This window comes from Gallus gallus, chromosome 11 (genome assembly GCF_016699485.2).
Source record: "Gallus gallus isolate bGalGal1 chromosome 11, bGalGal1.mat.broiler.GRCg7b, whole genome shotgun sequence".
Taxonomy (NCBI): domain Eukaryota; kingdom Metazoa; phylum Chordata; class Aves; order Galliformes; family Phasianidae; genus Gallus; species Gallus gallus.
In genome coordinates this window covers 4590877-4610816 of record NC_052542.1, presented here as the reverse complement: position 1 = coordinate 4610816, position 19940 = coordinate 4590877, and the positions used below count along the sequence as shown (strand labels likewise).

General features: G+C 35.4%; 1 long non-coding RNA gene across 1 annotated transcript; it reads right to left on the bottom strand.

The window, feature by feature from the left end:
* Nucleotides 1–288: 288 nt before the first annotated feature.
* Nucleotides 289–18090, bottom strand: LOC121106559. Its single transcript, XR_005839085.1, has 6 exons — nucleotides 14834–18090; nucleotides 11439–11531; nucleotides 10261–10363; nucleotides 8226–8293; nucleotides 3677–3924; nucleotides 289–644 (listed from the first exon to the last, which is right to left on the bottom strand). It is a non-coding gene; the product is annotated as an uncharacterized LOC121106559 (long non-coding RNA).
* Nucleotides 18091–19940: the final 1850 nt, after the last annotated feature.

Here is a 19940-nt window from a genome sequence, read left to right as displayed (position 1 = left end):
TCTTGATAATGTTACTCTTGATAAAGTTGCTCGGCAAACCTCTCTAAGTAAATAAAGGGGAAAGAATATGATGCATATTAATTCACATAGTTTGCAACCTGCCACAGGACTAGAGGAAAAGTTGCAATAGGTTCAGCACATGGCATTTCATATGAATTCTAAAATTGCATTTATGAGTCTCATAGACTTTACAATAATATATTAATATTAAAAGTAAAGGTCATTCCACATAACAGTTAAGCTGCCTGAGCTTCAACCTTTATATCAATAACAGGCTCAGGCTGAGGGCAAGTGGAGGAAGAAAACAAGCAGGAATGATCTGAGTAATGTAAAACATTACTTTGAAAGACTGCTGCCTTTTACTGGGTCCATTTGCACAATTGTACTTCCAGTGGACAATTACATTTCTAAGAGGCCTACCATCAGATGGATTAAATCGATACCTTTCATGCAGAGGTAATGTGATGAGTTGACACGGACCTTCACGCTGCGCAGAAGCCGCTCTGACATCAATGGCTCCTGATGACATCAGAGGTGCACAGATTCTGAAGTTTCATGTCATAGCAGTCAGCATGGAGCTCAGGATAACTACTGGCACTTGGAATGGATTAACCAATGTAGCTGGGAAGGTTTGACAACAACACCTGTGGAAAAAAGTAGTAGGAATAAATCACAGCACTAACATCATGAATAAATTCGGGCTTACGGGTTTAAATTGTGTTACTGGATAAAATATGATAAATAGTTGTTTTTCTCTACACCGTTTTTTAGTTATCATTTTAAATGTGAGCAAGGGACAGAATTATGCCCCACTTTGGTTAGCATTCTTTTGCTTTCAAGTGCCATCAAGGTGAAGATTTTCAGCCTTTGAGAGCTGTATCTGAGAGGAAATATTCTTGTCATTATGAAGTACACTGCAAAAATGTAGAAAGCATTTCTGATTCTTGTTTTAATGCTATTTATTATCAGATATCATTATCATCTTCCGAGTATCTGTTTGGATGTATTCCAAAAAGACCAATTTTGCAAGGTTCCATACTCTGAGCTGGTTCCTACTAATCTTATGATGTATTTTAACTCTTCAGGTGAAATTCAGCAGAGGCATTCAAGAGCTGACATTCAGAATAACAGAGGCTTGATTAAAAAAAATACTTAATCCCTCTACGACTGACTTATGAGAAAGATATCTCAGATACATTTCCATGATGTGAGCCCTCTGATTAACAGTCCAAGTGGTATGAACTAAAATAAATAAATACTAATTTATATGATGTATTATCTATTCTTGTAATATTGTACTTATTACTTAACCTTCAAAGGCATGAGAAGACAAATTCCACAAAAACATAGAAATTTCAAAAAAATAAGCTAATGTACTAAACTAACTCTTCTATTAAGCTCTGTTGTTGGAGATGAATTAGCAATTTGGGGAATATATGAAAAATCAGAATGAAGATTCATGGTTTTAACTGGAGTAAAATGTAGCAGAAGTATAGAAATCGCTCTCTAGACACAAGGAAAAAACTGTTAAGGTAATAATTTTCTACGTATTGAAATTGTTGGTGAGTTGTTTGTTTTTCTTTCTTTTTAAAATATACTTTGAATATAATCTTTTTCTTCATTCTTTCTTTCTTTGAAGGTAGACAGGTTTAAGAAGTAGCATAACCTATACAATTCTGGTGTGCCTAATATTCTTCAGGGCCTATCCAATTTGACTCTTTCTGGTCATTAAACATAAAAGTAAATACTCTGATTACTTTCAAAAACTAATTACCACTCCTCAACATTTTTAACCTTAAAGCAGTTAAATATACACATAAGCAAATGAAGGTCCAAACACCAATTCTGAAAATTAAATTTTCCTCTAGGAAGACATCTTAGACTATACAAGGAAATCCATTTTTAGGTTTTAAGGTTTAAACACGAAGTAGATTGCTTCAATATTTAAATTTCGCAATAACCAATTGAAACAATTATATGAGTTTTCTTGAAGTTTTTGTGAGCCTTCTAACATAAACTATAACCACACCATTACTGCCACTTCAAAAATAGTGCGTATTATGATCGAAAATGCAAAACGTCTGCTAAGAGAGAGTGCAGAACCTCTAGCCATTCAAACCAGAAATACTAATGAACAACATTTTCTAGAACTACAGCAAGTTGGTTTGAGAAAATAGCCCTAATCTCTGTTAATTTTACTGAGATGCTGTTAACAGTGCTCTGAATGAAATTAATTTAGAAAATCATACTAACATATTCACCTCTTAACATCAGCACGCAGAGGGAGATTAAGCTGGAGTATTAGAAAATTCCAAGACTTTCCCAACTATTGCAAAAAGGAGAAATAAAATAGTAAGAGATCTTGTATTAAAGTTATTGACACTTCTGTCATGCTTAAAAAATAGAAATGAAAATAAATTCTTCTATTCCTGTGAACTGAATTTGTTGACAGTACTGAAGCACTACCTTCCACTTCTAGCATCTGACTAGAACTTCTCCTCTCTCTCCTTAACTTTCAGATTCCCTTAGCAGTGTCAGTGCAATGATAGGTGTGTGCACCATCAGTTTCAGTTCTATGTAATGCATATCCACAAAGTTACTGATCTTCCAAAACTTTAGGAGAGAAAACAGCCTTCCAAAGTTGTTTGGAACAGGACTAAGAGGAAGAATGAATGGCATACAGCTGCTACTTGAAAAATTATCGTGACTCTTATTTTAAAAAAATCACCTCTGTATATTCTGTATATGCACCTCTTGTATATGCACATCTTGTATATGCATATATGGTGTATATGTATATACACCTCTTGTATATGCAAAATAAGTATGGATATGCAAGAGTGTAAGCTGAACAAAACCAGATATTAGATTGCTGGGCAGATTGACTCACTTTGTAACCTATAATTAAAATCTTATCCATCTTACTACTTTATCACAACATTTAAAGGCAACAAAAATTTGCAAATAGTCTAGTATTGGAATATTAAGAGAAACATTGTATACTTATTTCCTTAAATACTATTTTTTAAAATTACTTATAATTATTTCGAGAGACGCTTTGAGGGAGATAACCAAATTTCTGATGTTCATGATGTTTACCCAAAATAATACTTCAAATCAGAACTGCAACCTAAGCAACATCTAAACAATCATGACAAATTGATATTTTTTTAGATTTAAATGTCAAATAAAAGCATTTTCAGATGCTTCGGTTTTCTAAAAAATTTCAGTTGATATGCTTAAGAATGTATAATAATTCAGGACTTAAAAAAATACTTACATAGGTCATAAGAAGATGGAAAGAGTAGCATACTCCAAGCCACTTTTGCATCACAGTATCCAAAGTTAGCATCAGTCATAACGTGCAGTAAGTACCTATGACAACCCTTGTCATCTTTCAGCATTGATTGTAAGAACTAAGTATTGTGTGCATAATTACAAGTTCAAATAATGACTTATCACTTTAAAAATCATCTAGAACCTTTCAAACCAAAGGATTCAACTGCACTTCAGAAAAAAATAGGAAATTACATATGGAGAATGCACTGACATGAATCTCTCTTTGGGGAGGTTGATAACATTTGTTAAATTAGGAAACATTTCAGAATTTAAAAAAAATATTGGTTGAATTACAGGAAAATTTAGGCAAGTATCTACTCTGAGAGCTCCAACTCACCTCTGAGTAGTCCAGTGAGAAATAACTTTGATGATGAGACATCATGATTAGCTTCTGCTTCATGTGAGAAACTGAAAATCAGTAAGCAAAGTACTAGGGCGGAGTGTCACCTCCCCAGAAGTACTGCTCAGCATCGATCTGGTACCACCTGTTAGCGCCTGAACTCCGACACAAGAGCAAGATAAGGCAGTATGATGGGCATTCAGCCAGGCTGTGCAGTCAGCAAGTCCAGAGGAAAAGGTACCTTTCTGAAACAGATCATGCGGAGGTCACAGAATTAGCTTATTCAATCACATTGGAGTAAACCCTGCACAACAGCAGAACAATTTCTAAGAACTAAAGGCAATCACAAAACACAATCAGTTTTCATCTCAACCTTTTCATGCTTTCCAGTTAAATACATCTTTGATGTGGGAATCAGCATTGAAAAAACAAAAGCCAGCTAAGCCCAATTACATTAACTGCTTTGCTAGAATTTATCAGTTGTTTTGGTACTTTCTATGATACTGATGCTAATAAACTATATTAAAGATAGGACATTTTTTTTAATTTTAGAAAAGAAAGTGCCAGGTTATTTCACAGAACTTGTGAGAAAGTAGGAAAGATAAGAACTGCACAAAATAGACATCACAAGTGCTCTTTACTAAACAAATCCAGTTTATTAACACTGGGAAAAAGCCCAGAAAAACAACTGGAGGAAGATGTGACTCAAAGTGGCATAAAAAAGTACATAGAATAGACATTCGTTATCAATATTCTACAATCAGCAGAAAAAAAACGGGGGGGCAGGGGGAAATATTTTGAGAGGGGAGAAAGCAGAATGGGTAAAATGGTCACGTCTGAGTCTCAGCACTGACCTTGTGCTCACACACTGGCACGCAGGTAGGGCCCGTTCTATGCCCAGCATCCTAGTCACACCCCCACCCCGGCCTCCCCAGTCACCAGGCTGCTGGATGACATCTCAGACAAGTTAATCCTATTTATCTGTCAGATGATTTCATGTCAGCGTGTTAGACTTGTGTTCTACACCAAACCCCCGAACTGTTACCAGGAATATCTCAAAAGGGCTGAAGTAGGAGGTTGACAATAACAGTAAAAGGGGATTTTTTTTTTTCTCTCTCCTTTCCTTAATTCAGACACTCAGAGGAAGAAAAACATGCCTCCAGACCAATGAACATGCAATTTTATGAGAACGAGCATATGCTTAGCCAGTGGATGCATTTCTGTTGCTCAGGGTGGCACCAGAAGTTACATGCTATATTTTTCATTCTCTTCAGTGGTAATTTCTTGGTCATTTACCTCCTCAATAATAATGTTTAGCAGAGTAAAATAATGCTTTAGGCTTTAAGTCTTAAAGGTTCTTCCCCCGTTGCCCTCCTCAGTAGGATGACTGATTTCAGCCCTTTAGAAAAATAAGCTTAGTTATGAGACATTAGTGGCATTATTGCCTCCTTTAATATTCGTGACAGTCTCCCACAAATGTATCACAAGTTGGCATTTATTAGTGCTAGGCACAAGTAAGGGGCATGTTATTTGATTTGAATAACAGCTTGGAGCTACAGTTTGAGTCCAGAAATATATTAGTCAGAAACAATCTCATTTAATAACACAGAAACTAATAAAAGAAAAGTATTCCAACTGATTCAAAATTGAATTTATGAATATTGCTTAGCAGGATTAATGATCAAAAACTGAACCTGTTTGTCATGTTATAACAGACTTTTCGATTTAAATGCAAAACTAGAAGTCAATGAGTCCAATGGATTGTATATTGCTTTGAAGAAAACCAGTTCATTTTACACATAAGCTTTGAAATTGGCAATAAACTTTAATTACAGGGTCAGATAATCAAATTATAATCAAATAGCCTCACATAAAATCTATGTTTGAAATTAATGAGATACAATTCTACCAGTCTGTAATATTGTACCTCTGAAACTTACTAAAAGACATTTCATTTTCATTTAAAAGTCACCTTAAGGACTTTTCCCTCAATTTCTTGTGCATAGCACAATTTTATTTGGAAATGTCTCATTTTTAGACCACACAGTTCTAAAGATTTTTGCATATGGAAAAATCGTTTGTTATTCCAGAGGGTTTTTTTATTGATAACAAGAATTTTAATATAGCAACATTAGAAATCTTTCAAGTAGATGCATACTTACGCATTTTTAGAGAAAGCCACGGTTCAAATAATAAAGCTGTATAGTTGTTCAAATGCACATACTTATTAAAATTTTCATTTAAGATCAAATTTTTCATGACTGATCTTAACTTGCAAATGCAAACATACACACTAATGTGCACTACTGTATCATCTCTTTCTTTTCTGGTGTATACAACCGTGATAATTTCCCCCCTAAATGCTTTACTCTATTTGGAAGAAGAAATATCTCTTATATTTAAAAGAAAAGATAGAAAGAATAAATCCAAACTCGCTCTGGCTTTCTCAAAGACTTGCTGTGTGGCTTCAGGCAAGTCACATTGTATTTTATAGCTAAGCTTTCTCAAGTGTAAAATGGCAGCTTAGCACACTTCTGTACAACTTCATTGGATTTATCATGGGACCTTATTAAATGTACTACTACCATTTTCAAAATGAAGATGCAACATTTAGGGTAGACACTGTCAGTCCTTCTTAAACACACAACTGTACAAGTACAGAAAATGCCAAGTAATTATCAATCAATCTACTCAACAACAATACAAGTGCTTGATGGCACATGATGTAATTTTTAAAAACCTACACCACTATCAGAAAATAATTTATAACAGAAGTACAGTTGTAAGATTATACTATAAAGCAAAATATTTGTACTTTTAAAACATCAAGTTATTACAAGTTAAAAATTAACAATTAACAATTAAAAATACTTACCATAATTAATTATCTACTTAGGTGGACCACAACAAGGAAAATTAGATGCATTGCCAAGAAAATCACTCCTCAGTAAATGTGGGCATGAACATACAGTAGTTAATGTATCACATCTTGCTCAGGTTCCAACAGGCATTGCAGTCTCCCTAATCTCCTAATTTATGGAGAGAATATCTCCTCCAGATCTTTATTCTGGGGAATCAGTTTTAAAACTGTTCAGTAATGGGGATTCTCTAACTTCATACGTGAAATTAATCTACAACTTTACATATCTCACAATTGCCAAGTTTATTATCTTTCCTAACTACTTTCCTTCATTCTCATCACTTTACAGTGATCATCTCTGATGCTCACACAAGCCAGATGTCAGCTCACTTCTATTCTACCACATACCATCATTTAGGCTAACATAATCAAGTCAACCAAGAATCAAACACAAAACAGATACAATAAGTATTGCTAAAAGAGAAGCTGCTAAGTGAGGTTGAAACTGTTCACGTTTTACATGGATCTCTATTGTGAGACAGAAATGTCACACGATTTCGGTCATAACAAACTCATATTTTGTTCTCTTTGTTTTCTGTACATATCTTCATGCAGAAAAAAATATATTACAATTAACTTCTTTCTGCAGTACCTTTCACTGGGAAATGAACACGCTGAGTGCTATCATTTCACTTTCATTATCAATATAAATTCAAACTAAAAATATCAGGCCCAAACATGCAACAGCTCTAATTCTGACTGCATTCTGTACATCCCGAGTTTTTTTCCTCCCTAATGTTATCTTTCACAGCTACATGTTTCTTCTATCTCAACCCGTTTCTCAGTGTTTTGGTCCCTCACAGAGGACAAAAGACATAGAGACAAATACAATTCGTCTAGTAAGTATCTAGAAACATGCAAGCAACTTTAATTGAATTTGGTGTGTGATCGCTTTCAGGTCACAAAATAAAAGAGAAAGTCTATGACTGACCCTTGCAAATGAGAATTTTAAATGCATCTGTACAGCAGCAGATCTAGATGAATTGCAGAGCGGAGAGAAGGTCCAGCCCAATGCTTTACATGTCGAGACCTTCTTCAGATAGATGTTTTGCAGTGTAATGGTGACAAGGCAGAATGATTTGGATCACTCTGGTTAAAGGGTGAATTTTTATGGTAATTAAAATCAGCAAGACAACTCAAGAACAGTAGTTTTCCCAATTTTTCAAATCCAATCTCTCAACTTCCATAGATCAGTAACTAATTTGGTAGCATAGTTTAGCTTTCAAAAAAATCAGTTACCACAGCAGAATAGTAACAACAATGCAGGGTTTGTGGTGCCTTCACAGAAATAACACTAGAGAAGGCAGTTGTAAACATCTCACCTGCATCGTTGTTACCAGGTGAAACTGCAGCTCTGCACAGTGACTGACATGGTGTACAAACAGCCTGGAGATTACAGGCAACCCACTGAAACATACCAGCACCATCACTTTGCCCAAAGTTTCTCAATCTTTGCAGTTGGGACTGTTTTTAGAAAAGCATACATTTTGGGGAGGAATCTAAACTCTTTCTCTTTGAATGCAACACAGAATTTTAACTGGTGGATGTATTATTACCCTGAGGTTTTTTTGTTGAGTTTTGAAACAAACAAACAAACAGCACCACCACATTCAAAAGCTTACGAACCTCCACTTCATTTTCCATTTGAAAAGAAACAGATGTGGAACTCAGGTGTTCCCTTTAATCCTGTGTACCTATAAAGAATGAAAAAAGATTTGAACAAACAGATGGAAATTGTTTCTTTGCTTCTTTCTTCAAAGTCTTCATTAGCCATAATCATTATATTGAGGCAATTTTACTGAAATCCTTGTTATTACATCATATATTTGCAATGAAAAACTCTAACTCATTGGACCCAATGTATTCCATTCATTATTTCTTATATATGTATTATTTTTTTATTGGATCCCTGAAAAGAATCCTACTTTCTTTTCTCTGAGGATTGGAGACACTGTGAAAAGGACACAGAGGTGTCCATACCTTCTAGAGTTTTAAAATGTTTGCAGAAATAAATTTTTCTACTGGTTTTCTACTTCATCCAGGTTCCTTTCTTTAATTATTATTTAATTCTTAGGAACTTCATACAAAAGAATTAGTATCACTCTCAATTCATAACAAGCACAGAATGAAATCACTTGAGGCCATTTACAAAGGTTATGCTTGACCAAGAAGTCTAAGCTCTCTTGATTTCCTTCAATAGAGAGAAACAAATCCATCCCAAATATGCCCCATGAAGGTTTGGTTAAATTCCTGATCTGAGTCACTTTGCAAAGGAACTTGTGTTTCTCTACAAATCAGACAACTTGACAAACTTAGGAAATGAATTTAGATCTTCGGCCTCAGCCCAAGTGCAGCTAGCCTCTCCATTTAGCCAACCTCTTGGTTTCTTATCAGCCACTTTATGAAAATTCTCAGAGTTGCTGAATTGTGACAACCGGACTCAGACCAAGCACAAAGTGCAAAATGCCAGCAGCAAAAAAAACACTTTATCAGCTGCTTGTTCATATTTGGCACAGGTTTCAAGATTCTACTTTCAGTAACTCATGGGACCAGAATATAAATAAAAAGCTGTTATTCCCAAGTTCACTCATTCCTTTGAACAACCAGTTCCCTACTGTCATGTTTATGGAAATACTCGCAACTAGCAATCAAAATGCCATATGAATGCATCAGTAGCTTTGCCATGATTGCATTCAAGTCTGTGGCATGCTGCGGTAGATCTGTAACTGCCTGCCAAGTTTCCCTCAAGATACCTGAATCTATTGAATCACTGAATGAGATGCACTTTCCATCCTGATCATAAATTTCCAACTACGAAAATAGTTTTTAACCTTAGCCATGAGTTACTTTTGCAATTATTTGTCTTTGGAAAACTCTTACCCCCTCCATGCCCTCCCCCTGACCTCTCACCCTGGCAATAAGCTAGCAATATCTCAAACCCTTTGTGTTCCTGTGTCAACACTATCCCCAAACTGTAAGTGTTAGCAGCTGTGCTCAATATGAAAGGGTTTTTGAAACACAGGGAGAGTAAAACAGGAGCAATCACAAGAGCCTCTTTGACTCTCAAAATATTAAATCACGCACTGCTGATCACTGAAATGGTTTCCTTTCCTTACCCAACTTATGTAGTGGTTTTGCTATTTTGGCCAATCTACAAATGAACCTTTTGTAATAGGAGGCCTAAAACCTCTAAACATATGTGTGCATCCAAAGAGCTGGCAAGGTTTTGAACAGCCTCAGCTTTCTTTCCATTGTGAAAGTTTATCTTCACTGATTGTGTACTCAATATAATTTACTTGCTTGAAAAAGTGTTCACATTTCTTTGGATTAAGTTTTAAATTCATCCTGTAAATTTACTGTGTTTATAAACATACCAGTTTCTGCTCATCAAAATACTACCTAAATCAAAATACAATTAAGCTAGGCTGAAAAAGAGAGCAAAAGTGGTGTGTCAGCCTGTAAAACATGGTGACACCAAGAAAGACAAAACCATCACTTTAGATGACCACAGACCTTGTCCTTCTTTTTAACAAGGTTTCCTTATGTGTTTTTTTTCTTCTGTTTGCCCCTATTTCTGCTACATGAGAACAACACAAACCTGTCAGAGCATTAAAGGTATTATGTATTCATGAGAGATATAAAATGAAGAGAAACACCATACCTTGAAAATTTCCAAGTATCTAGCACTGCATCTATTTTCTTTAGTTGAGCTGCAGGCCAGGCTGAGGAATTTTTATGCCTCTCTGCTTTATCTGCTGTAGGAACTATAAAGAAATTTTCCTTCAGCTTACTGGTAACAGGTGAGATAAGCGTATTAGCATTCATTTTCCCCCTATTCTCAACTTTTGTTAGACCGGTCTTGTTGATTTGGAGCACTATTCATTTTATCTGGATAGTTCACTTATAGATCTTCTGTTCATCTAAGGAAATTAGTTCAGAGGCATAACGTTTGTGCTCACCTCCAACTTCCTTTTCTTGACACTGTTTTCCTATGGGAGTAAGTGCTAGGACTGCTTGTTCTCCTTTTGCAACTGTTGTTTCTTTCGTTAATATTTCTTTCTTTTCACAGACATTTAGGAAACAAGCAGAGATCCATTCCAATTTCAGATCCAAGGGAACGTTACCAAACAACAGCTTTGGCATACACAGGGTACCATCATCTGCCTCACAGTAATCACCTGCATGCGTTCTCTTATTGCACACTATCCTGTTTACTGGAGTTAACAGCTCTTGAGGCACTGGAAGCAACTTAAGCTAGCTCTCAGTAGATAACGATTGCTCAGATTTTTGCAGTTGTGTGGACAACAGCTGCAACACTGCAAACGGATGCAGAGAAAACATTCACAATGTAAAGACCTTTATTTTAGAAGAAAATTGAGAACTGGGATTTTTTATGTGCCAGTTATTAAACATTTCCCAACTACTAAAGAAGAAAAAAACCACTATTTGTTAACACATTATTTCAATTACCCAGTCTTCCTTTTCTACTTAGAATCCCCAGTGGCCAACTTTAGTGACCAAACAGTTGCCCTGATCCGACAAAATTCTTTTTAGATTCTTATAAATTTTTAATTTCTCTTTAAAGCAACCACTCACTAATCTATGTACTTCTTAGCCACTCTTTTGCAGTCAGTAGCTAAACTCTCATTAAGTGTTCATACACAAGAACTAAGAACTAACAACTTTTTATTGGCATTTTTCACATTTAACTCTTCTCCCTGCTTTTTATATTATTTCCTACTTTTCCTGTTCTGTAAGCAAACAATATATTTTTTTTAACCCACATCAATTATTTGAGAGAGTAGCATTCAGGCAGCAGTAGAGCTTGCACTTACTTACCACTCTGTTTCCCTTTCCCTCACAAGTGAGTGTTCACTCTTCTGACTGACTGTTCCAAACAATGGAAAACCTATGTCAAATTCCAACTCACATCTGCACGGCAAAGGAACATCAAATGAAATAGCACTGTGTCAGCTGTTTAGTCACATAAATAGCATAACTATTTCTAAACTTCATCTTAAAATTAGGGTAAGGATTACATACAATCTATTTAAAATTAAGGCAATAGCAGCATAAAATCAAGAAGATACAAGAAGCCCATTCGTACATTTAAAATATTAGAATGTTGCTCATCATCAGAGGAATAACATCCTTAAAGGGCCTCTCAGACAAGAGATAGGGAGTAAAAATCTTAATTATTGTTATTGTTTAAAGGAACTCGATAAATATATGAGGTGATACGATAAGATTTCCTGTGCCTTTTAGCTTTTTCCTGACAAAACCCACCTGATATTTAAGCTAACCATACCAGGATACCAACACACATAACCTTATTTGCTGCTTTTCTGGAAATAATCAGAGATTGGATACTTCAGCTTGGACTGAAACTCAGTTTGAAGTATGCTGACCCAAATTAAAGGAAAGAGTTTATGATGTTAAACACGGCAAATCAGAGGAGCCCCAGAAACCACAGCTGCCATCAATAAGATTTTCTTTCTGGTGACTGTAGGTGGAGCCATAACATAAGTAAATACCCTCTTGGCAGTACAAGTTTGGAATTCTGCAGAATGTACTTGGAGGCTTTTCAGCATTTTTACATTATTGAGGTTTTAATTTTCAGTACAAACAATGTGTGAAGCCCGCTGTTTTCCTGGTTTCTCAATCTGCTGAGCCAATTCATTTCTCCTCAAAAGTCCGGAAGGAAAGAAAAACTGTTGTTCAACTTTTATTCTGTCCAGCAATTATCACCCAATTTAAACTTCTCTAACAATTTCTCTGCTTTAGGGCACCTCCAGGGCTGCCAGTCCAGCTGAATTCATTTAGAAAATTAAATCCAAACCTGACTATTCTTATTCATCCTCTACACCAATTGATCCTTTTATAATTTTGTGCTACCGTACTAGAAGGAAAGGCAATAGCACATATTGTGGATTTTATTGTATTACATATAAAACATATTGCTGAAATACAGGCTGTAGGAGTCTTAGCGAGGAGAGAGGGAACATAGTACCATCTGACTGAAAGATGTTAGATAAAAGAGTTGCTATTTATAGGAGTAAAGTATGTCTACAGTTACCACTGTGACTAACAATACACAAGTTCATGACTATAATTAATCCTTTCCTTCCTAAGCCTCACTTATTCAAAAAACAAAGTAGTGATTCCTTGCAGCAAAGCAGCAAAAAACCTCCATAAAACCAAGCAGAAATGCAGAATAACTACTTCCCAAGTATTTTTCTGTTTGCTTTCTGCTGCACACAAGAAGCAACTACTATCACTAACGTTCAGGGAGTCAGAATGTATGAAGATTGTTGGGAATGAATTGCTACTTGGAATCAGGGTATGGGCATGGAGAGCTGCAATTACCAGAAACACTTTTAAAATTATTATTATTATTTTACAAAGTTAAGGAATACTCTTCAGATCACTTTAAATCACATTGAGCAAATCTGCTTGGTTCTAAACAGCCATATACCAAAAAGTTTGCATGGCCAAAAGTCACTTCCCAAAAGAGCCAGAGAGATCAAAAGGATGAAACTATATGGCTCACACATAAAAAGTAGAAATAAGGACCCTGTACTGCAATGTGGAACTGAATCGGTGCATTTCACTCCCTTTAAGATTCTGAAGTTCAGGGAAACCAGCAAGCCCATGTGTTGCCTCCTTTAGTCACAAGACGGTTTCTTGAGCCATGCTCAAATGCATATGAACTGCATATGGTTGAAAAGCTATCAAGCGATCACAAATCTTCGTATCCCTAAATTTATGTGAAACAAACAGGTACAGGAGTTTATTTTCAGACTGAGGTTAACTTCTGGTAAACATTTGTGAAACTTCTGGTTTTACAAGCCATAACTATCCAAAATTATTTTTTCTTAGTTTATGCGTATGAAAGTTATTTTCAGATTGCACCGTAAATTTGTACAATTGTCAGTTTGTGTTACGTCACTCAACAATGGGACAGATCACCACTTGAACTAGCCAGTACTTCCAAGCTCAACATATTTAAATTGATTATAGACTCAGAATTTGAATCAAATTTGAACTACTGATTAGGCAGGTCAATTACACACCGTATATATTTCATATCAATTTCATGTTTAACGCCAGTAATAGCCATGAAGGTGATTATCCAATTGAAACCTATTTGCTGATTCAGTTAACATGTTATGTCAATAACAAAAGCACTTGGGAGTATCCAGGTTTATTGCAAGGTAATAGAGTCTCAGATGAAAAATACCATTTATCTATCCTATTTCTTACAAACTATTTCCTTCAGTTGGAATTGAGCTATGTAGGCACATGAGCTTAAGAACATATTGTACTGAATTGCACTGCATCATTTTATTAATTTCTCTCATTTTGAAATCAGTTGTTTCATAGTCATTTATAAATACAAAATTGTCTATAAGGAGATTATTATTTTTTTTAAGCCAATGAGCTAACAGTTACTTTCTTATCACTCAGAAAATTATCCTAAATGATTGATAATAACCCTCACCAGCTACTTTAAAAAATTAAAGTCATAAGACAGAGGTAGCTGGTAATTAATACATATGACTTCCTCAATGCTAAGGCAAAGCTCTCTGTGCAGATGACTGATATTAAATTTAGCCTATCCAGATGCTGAGATGTGCTCCAAGATACATTGTATGAAATATCATAGAAGTCTGTGTGCTCTAATTAAATAAAAAAAATCATACTCTGCCTAAATAAAGTAAGATTAAATTGCTTTTTAAGGCTCACCAATCCAAAAGATGCCCAAAAAACTCATCTGTGAGCTATTATTATTTCAATCTGTAATCACATGCACAATGCAACCTAATAGATCTAGATATTGTACAACATTGAGAGATGTATTTATCTCTCTCTGTGTATAAAGATAAATAAAGAAGTGAGAGAATAAAAACAGAAAACATGTCAGTTCTGTACTGAAACTAGCTGCAGGGAGAGCTGCTAACTTCCTCCACAAGTGTCTATCCTAAATATATATGTATGTATATGAATATATGTATATGTATATATGTATATGAACACATACATATGTTTCATATGGTAATGCATAGCCTAATATGTCTGTAAAAATATCTAAATAGATCAATACTAGGGCCAACTTTCTTAGATGAGCAGGAGTTTTGGTATCATTTACAATGGTGACAAAATCAATATATTTAAAGCAGCACAACGTAATTCAGAAACTTCTCCTTACAATTCTGGTGTCTGAAAGCACTTACTTTGAGTTTCCACTTCATGGCTTGGATCACAACTGTAAAGAAATCTGATTTAACTGGGCAGCATATCTTTGGTGCCTGGTGGCTCGCAGACTGAACTGCATATCCGCAGCTTCTACACCCTGAAGAAAAGATGTTACATAATTAGGTGAAACAAGTTAATTTCACATTTGAAGTCATTCAGTTGCCAAATAAAAGAAAATTCCAAAAGAAAACAGCTTAACAATTCATTTTATTAAGTTCAACACTTCATAGCATTTATTTATTTAATATCTGCTGTTCTTTCTTTAATATATGGCAGTAGAACTTGTTTTTCTGGTGTTCTGGCTTCCATTAGATAATCATTCCTGGATTTTGTGCAAGACATATGGAAAAATTCATCACTGATTTACTTCACGTTTCCACGCAGAGTCAAACTAATATCTGATCACTATAGAAGAAGCGAAACCCTGCTTGGCAGAGAATACATAAGCAAATTTCCAAACACATGGATGTATGCAGCCTTGTGCAAGGAAGTCTCTGACAGTGAAAGTACAAAACAGTACGCTGCAGCATTTACTGTAAAAGGTAATGGGAAAATTTAAATAGAGATTTCTTTTCATTTCAGAAACTACTACAAGTGAAACAGGCATTGCAATAACAAACTACAACTGTTGTAATATATATTTTCAATACTTGATGCGACAGACTTCGAGTTTTATAATTTATGCATATGAAAACAATGTGGGAGCTTGTCCTTCTTCTCACTAAGTAGAGAATGCAGCAGTTTATAATGTTAGTCATGACAAAGAATCTCTAGTTATCAATTACATATTTGTAATTCCACTACTGGGTGCCAATTTTCAGTTGTCCATATTGCTTCTTCCAAGAATAGAAGATATTTAGTATACTCAGTATTTGTGTACAGTTTTCTGCTCCAATCTACTCTTTTCTGAATTTCACATAGGCCAGCAAGACTAGTTTTAGTACCTTCACAGCAGATGGAATGACCTTTACCTCATTCCTGTTTTACACAAAGTTTCCTGTGTCATTTCTGAGCCTATAGTTGCAATGTATCGCAGACAATTTTCTCTTCTGAAAACCAGATTTAATTACTCTCACATTTTGTTTCAGACAAAGCTAGTAATTACAAAGTATAAATTCACCTCATCAGAAATCCACCCTGAGCTTAAAGACTTAAAAAATAAAAACATGAAACAAACAAAACAAAACTCTGACCGTTAATACTGATTTGGGAAGCATTTAACTACTGGGCATGGCTCACAGATGTTTTTGCATCCTCAATGGCTTTATGGGCAAGATAGTTAACTCTGATGATATGAAAATGTCAAGAAGAATTAGCAGGGAGAAAAAACTCAGGAAGATTTTTGAAGTTATATGGACATAAGGAATCACCTTTTTTTCAAGAAGCAGTAGTAAGTACAGCCCATTCTTGATCAGCAGATGGTCCCTGTGAGTAAAAGGACTCCACCAGAAGAAAACAGAGTATTTGAAAAGGAAAATCATGCTCCTTGCTAGATATTCTGTCATGTGCACAGAGTAGTTAATCCATCTTTTAACAAGATTAGCTGTCAGATTAACACATTATCCATGTGAGTCACAGTTAGTCTAAACCAAGGATGTGCTTGAAGAATGATGTGCACCCACATGAAGGAAGGTTTACAGATGCAGACTTACAACAGCACTGTGGAATGCAAACCCAGCATTTTTTTTTTAATTTTTTTATTTTTGTTAATGCTGGCCAATGCTCTGCAAACAGCCAGTCTCGACTGCTGTATCATGCTGAGCTGATACAAGCCTTGATGTGGATTTGAACATCCTCATGCAGGCCTTGCATCTGCCACACACATATATGTATTAACTCCAGGATGCCTCTATTGTTCTAGACAATATATATTAAAAACATTAAGGAATTTACTTACTCAAGATGCTCTTTAAATACATGATTTGTAGCCATTCAGGAGCATTCAAATTCTGTAAGGCCAAGATTAAATACATTCAATTTAATAACAGAACAGGATGCAATCTGTGAACAGAATGTTTTCTTTTATAAATCAAGGACGTGCAAATGAAAATTTGCACAAGCAACTGATAGGTGTCAACATCCCTTTTGAAAACCACAATCTGAATATTCCTTCCCATTGTATCTCTCTCAGATACTAGAGTATGAAACTAAATAAGAATAATTTCATCTCAGTGCAACAATAACCCGTTTGGAAAAGCCAGCTTCTGGAAACATTATGCTATAAAAGATTGTACTGTAGCATGTGACTGCAGCTCAGAGCGAAAGATCTTTCCTCCACCAACATTTTGTTTCACAGTTTTATTTTATTCTCCATTCTTTTTCATTGTGGCTTTAATTCTCACCCTTCAGCAGGCCAACAAAGCCCCTTTTTTGAAGTCTGTCTCTGTATCTTTTCTTAATCTCCCTAAGTTAATAACCAAGCTAAATGAAGACAAAGCCTGCTCTGAAACAAGCTTTGTTCCAATACATGAAGGTTTGGCAAGAAAAGGAAGCCTTCTTATGGAAGCTGCTTAGCTGACAAGTCACAGCCAAACATTCCAAGCGGTTTCTGAAGCAGCTGAGGCTTTTGTGCTGAGTCAGTATTTGCTGTCCTATAGGAGCAGCTAAAAGCAAAGAAGTTAACTTTCCCACTGTCTTGCTTTGGCTCTCTTTATTGGGTCATGAACCATCTAAAGAGTCCTGGCTTGATGTGCATGCACGTGGGACAGCTGGTCTCTATAGGCAATGCCACATAAGCAACTGAACATGGTTCAGAATATGAACGTTGTGTGTTTATTTTCTAAGGACACCCAGCTGCCATTTAAATATATTCAACAACCACCTGTAATTAGACAAATCTGTGCAAGTCAGCAAATTTCACTCAGAAAACCCACCACCAAACCACCAACAAAGAACACATACACAAAATTGTATGTACAACAATTAAGGAATTGACTTCACTCAGAAATGAGCAAGCGTCAGATCTCAGACCAAAGAGATAAGACGGAACAAATGACTGCGTGCAGCTTTTTTCTTTCAAAACAAGCTTGAGACAATTTACTAATTCAAGTCAGAAAAAAATCTAAAATTAATTGTAAAATATTTGAGAGAGCAATTTGCTGAACATAATTGTTTGAAAGCAGCACAACTAATTTTGTTCTTCAAACCAAGTAGACAACATGAACCCAACATGTAATATACTTTGTTCAAATAATGCAACTTCTGGTTTCACTGGTAGTTTGTATAAACCAAGTGCCTCTCTTTAATGTCCTTAAAAACAGTACAGGAAGAAACAAGGACAATCCCAATCAAGCATTATTCTAATCACCCACATCCAGTACACTGCAATAAGGAAAGGTGGAGTAACTGCCAGAAGCTGTGTACCTACAACCTCACTCATAATAGATTATCCAACATACTTAGCCAGCCAATACAGCTGTCCCACCTATTTCTTCTCCTCTCCTACTCCCTCAACATCCAATAGCCAATAAATTCAAAAGTAGTGAGAGAAGCAGTAAAGAGGGACACTGTTTATGTCTAAAGACCTCCTGAACTCACCGGGAAACCAAAATCATTCTAAGTCCTTGTTCAGGCAGTTACTCAGTATCACCTAGTAACTTCAGATATTCAACTTACTGGTAGCTCCCGCATCAAGCATTTATCTCCACAGAGGAAATAATTGGTAAATAAATATATATTTTTTTAATTTTAAACTGAATTATTGATTATTATTATCCTAGTAAAAAAAAGATGTTTCATATTGATAAATGATGATAATTCCCATTTCTTTATTTTATCCTAAATGAATCAGTATAGGGGTAAGAAATCATCTGGTTTAATGTTGATGGCAATGAAGTACTAGAACAAAAGGTGAACACTGAAAACAGGTTTTATATGTGTTTGAGGCAAGGGACATTTTTTTCCTCTGCTAGAAACACTGTTTGACTTGTTTCCCCTTATTTCATTCTATATTTCAAAACAGCATACTTTTCTTAGTAGACAACAGGAATGAAAGCAAGAAACTGCATTAAATAAATCTCCAAAGTCTCTCTAACAGGCTTCAGGCAATGCTGTACTTTTTCTTTCAAATATTTCCATGTAAAATCAGATGTTAACTCTCTGAGTGAACCCATGTGCAAACTCTTTATTCATCAGATTAATGGCTGTGGAGCAACAGGCAACTGAACACATTCCCACTCACATAAGGTATTCATGGCTTTCCAGAAAACTTCATATTATTGCAACTACTTTTCAGTCAAGTATGTTGAATCTAGTAAAGAAAGAAAAGAAATTATGAAAATGTTTAATGGGAAACTACAATAGATGTATTGACACAGGGAGGAATTTGTTTCTTTTTAACTAGCACATGCCTATTAATTTGACAGATGGATTTTTTTCCTTGCCATACACTTAGGGGGGTGTTAAATACTTTATTTTATTCTCTACTCATTTTTTCTCTTTCTTTCCTCAGAAATACTGTCAGATACCTCCTTTTGAGGTTGATCATCCTACATCTTTTCAGATATACTCAATCAGATCCATTACTTGGTCTGGCTCTGTTTGTGAATGCTTACAAATATGTTTGTCATGTTTTTTAATACAGATACATTTACAGTGTATGTTCTGTTTACAGTGAAACCTTGTTAAATTGAACATTTTGGAGCCACGCCACAGTTCAGATGAGAGGAAGTTCATACTTGTGCAACACAGCAGTTGCTTGTTCAAGTATGTATTTTCATATCTACTAATGACTTCAAAAGCATACGTGCTAAACCATACATTCTTCAAATGATGATAGTGGCTGAAACAACAGAAATAGTGGCAAATCAGCAAACCACAGAGTGATAATGTCATGACTGGATTACAGAATAGTTAAATTCCACCGTTACTCCAAACTTAAAATTGTGTAGAGTTCATGGTGTCTGGCATACAAGGAAGTCAAGAAAAAGAAACCTCAGTAATCAGAATTGTGCTTCAGCTTTCATAATGTTATTTTGTTTTCCAGTTTAAAAGCATCTGCTATACTGCTGAATGTGGTATACTGCTGAAGAGTTCCTTTGGACAGCAAAGTAGAAAGCCTGATGATGCAGAAGCTTACAGGAAAAG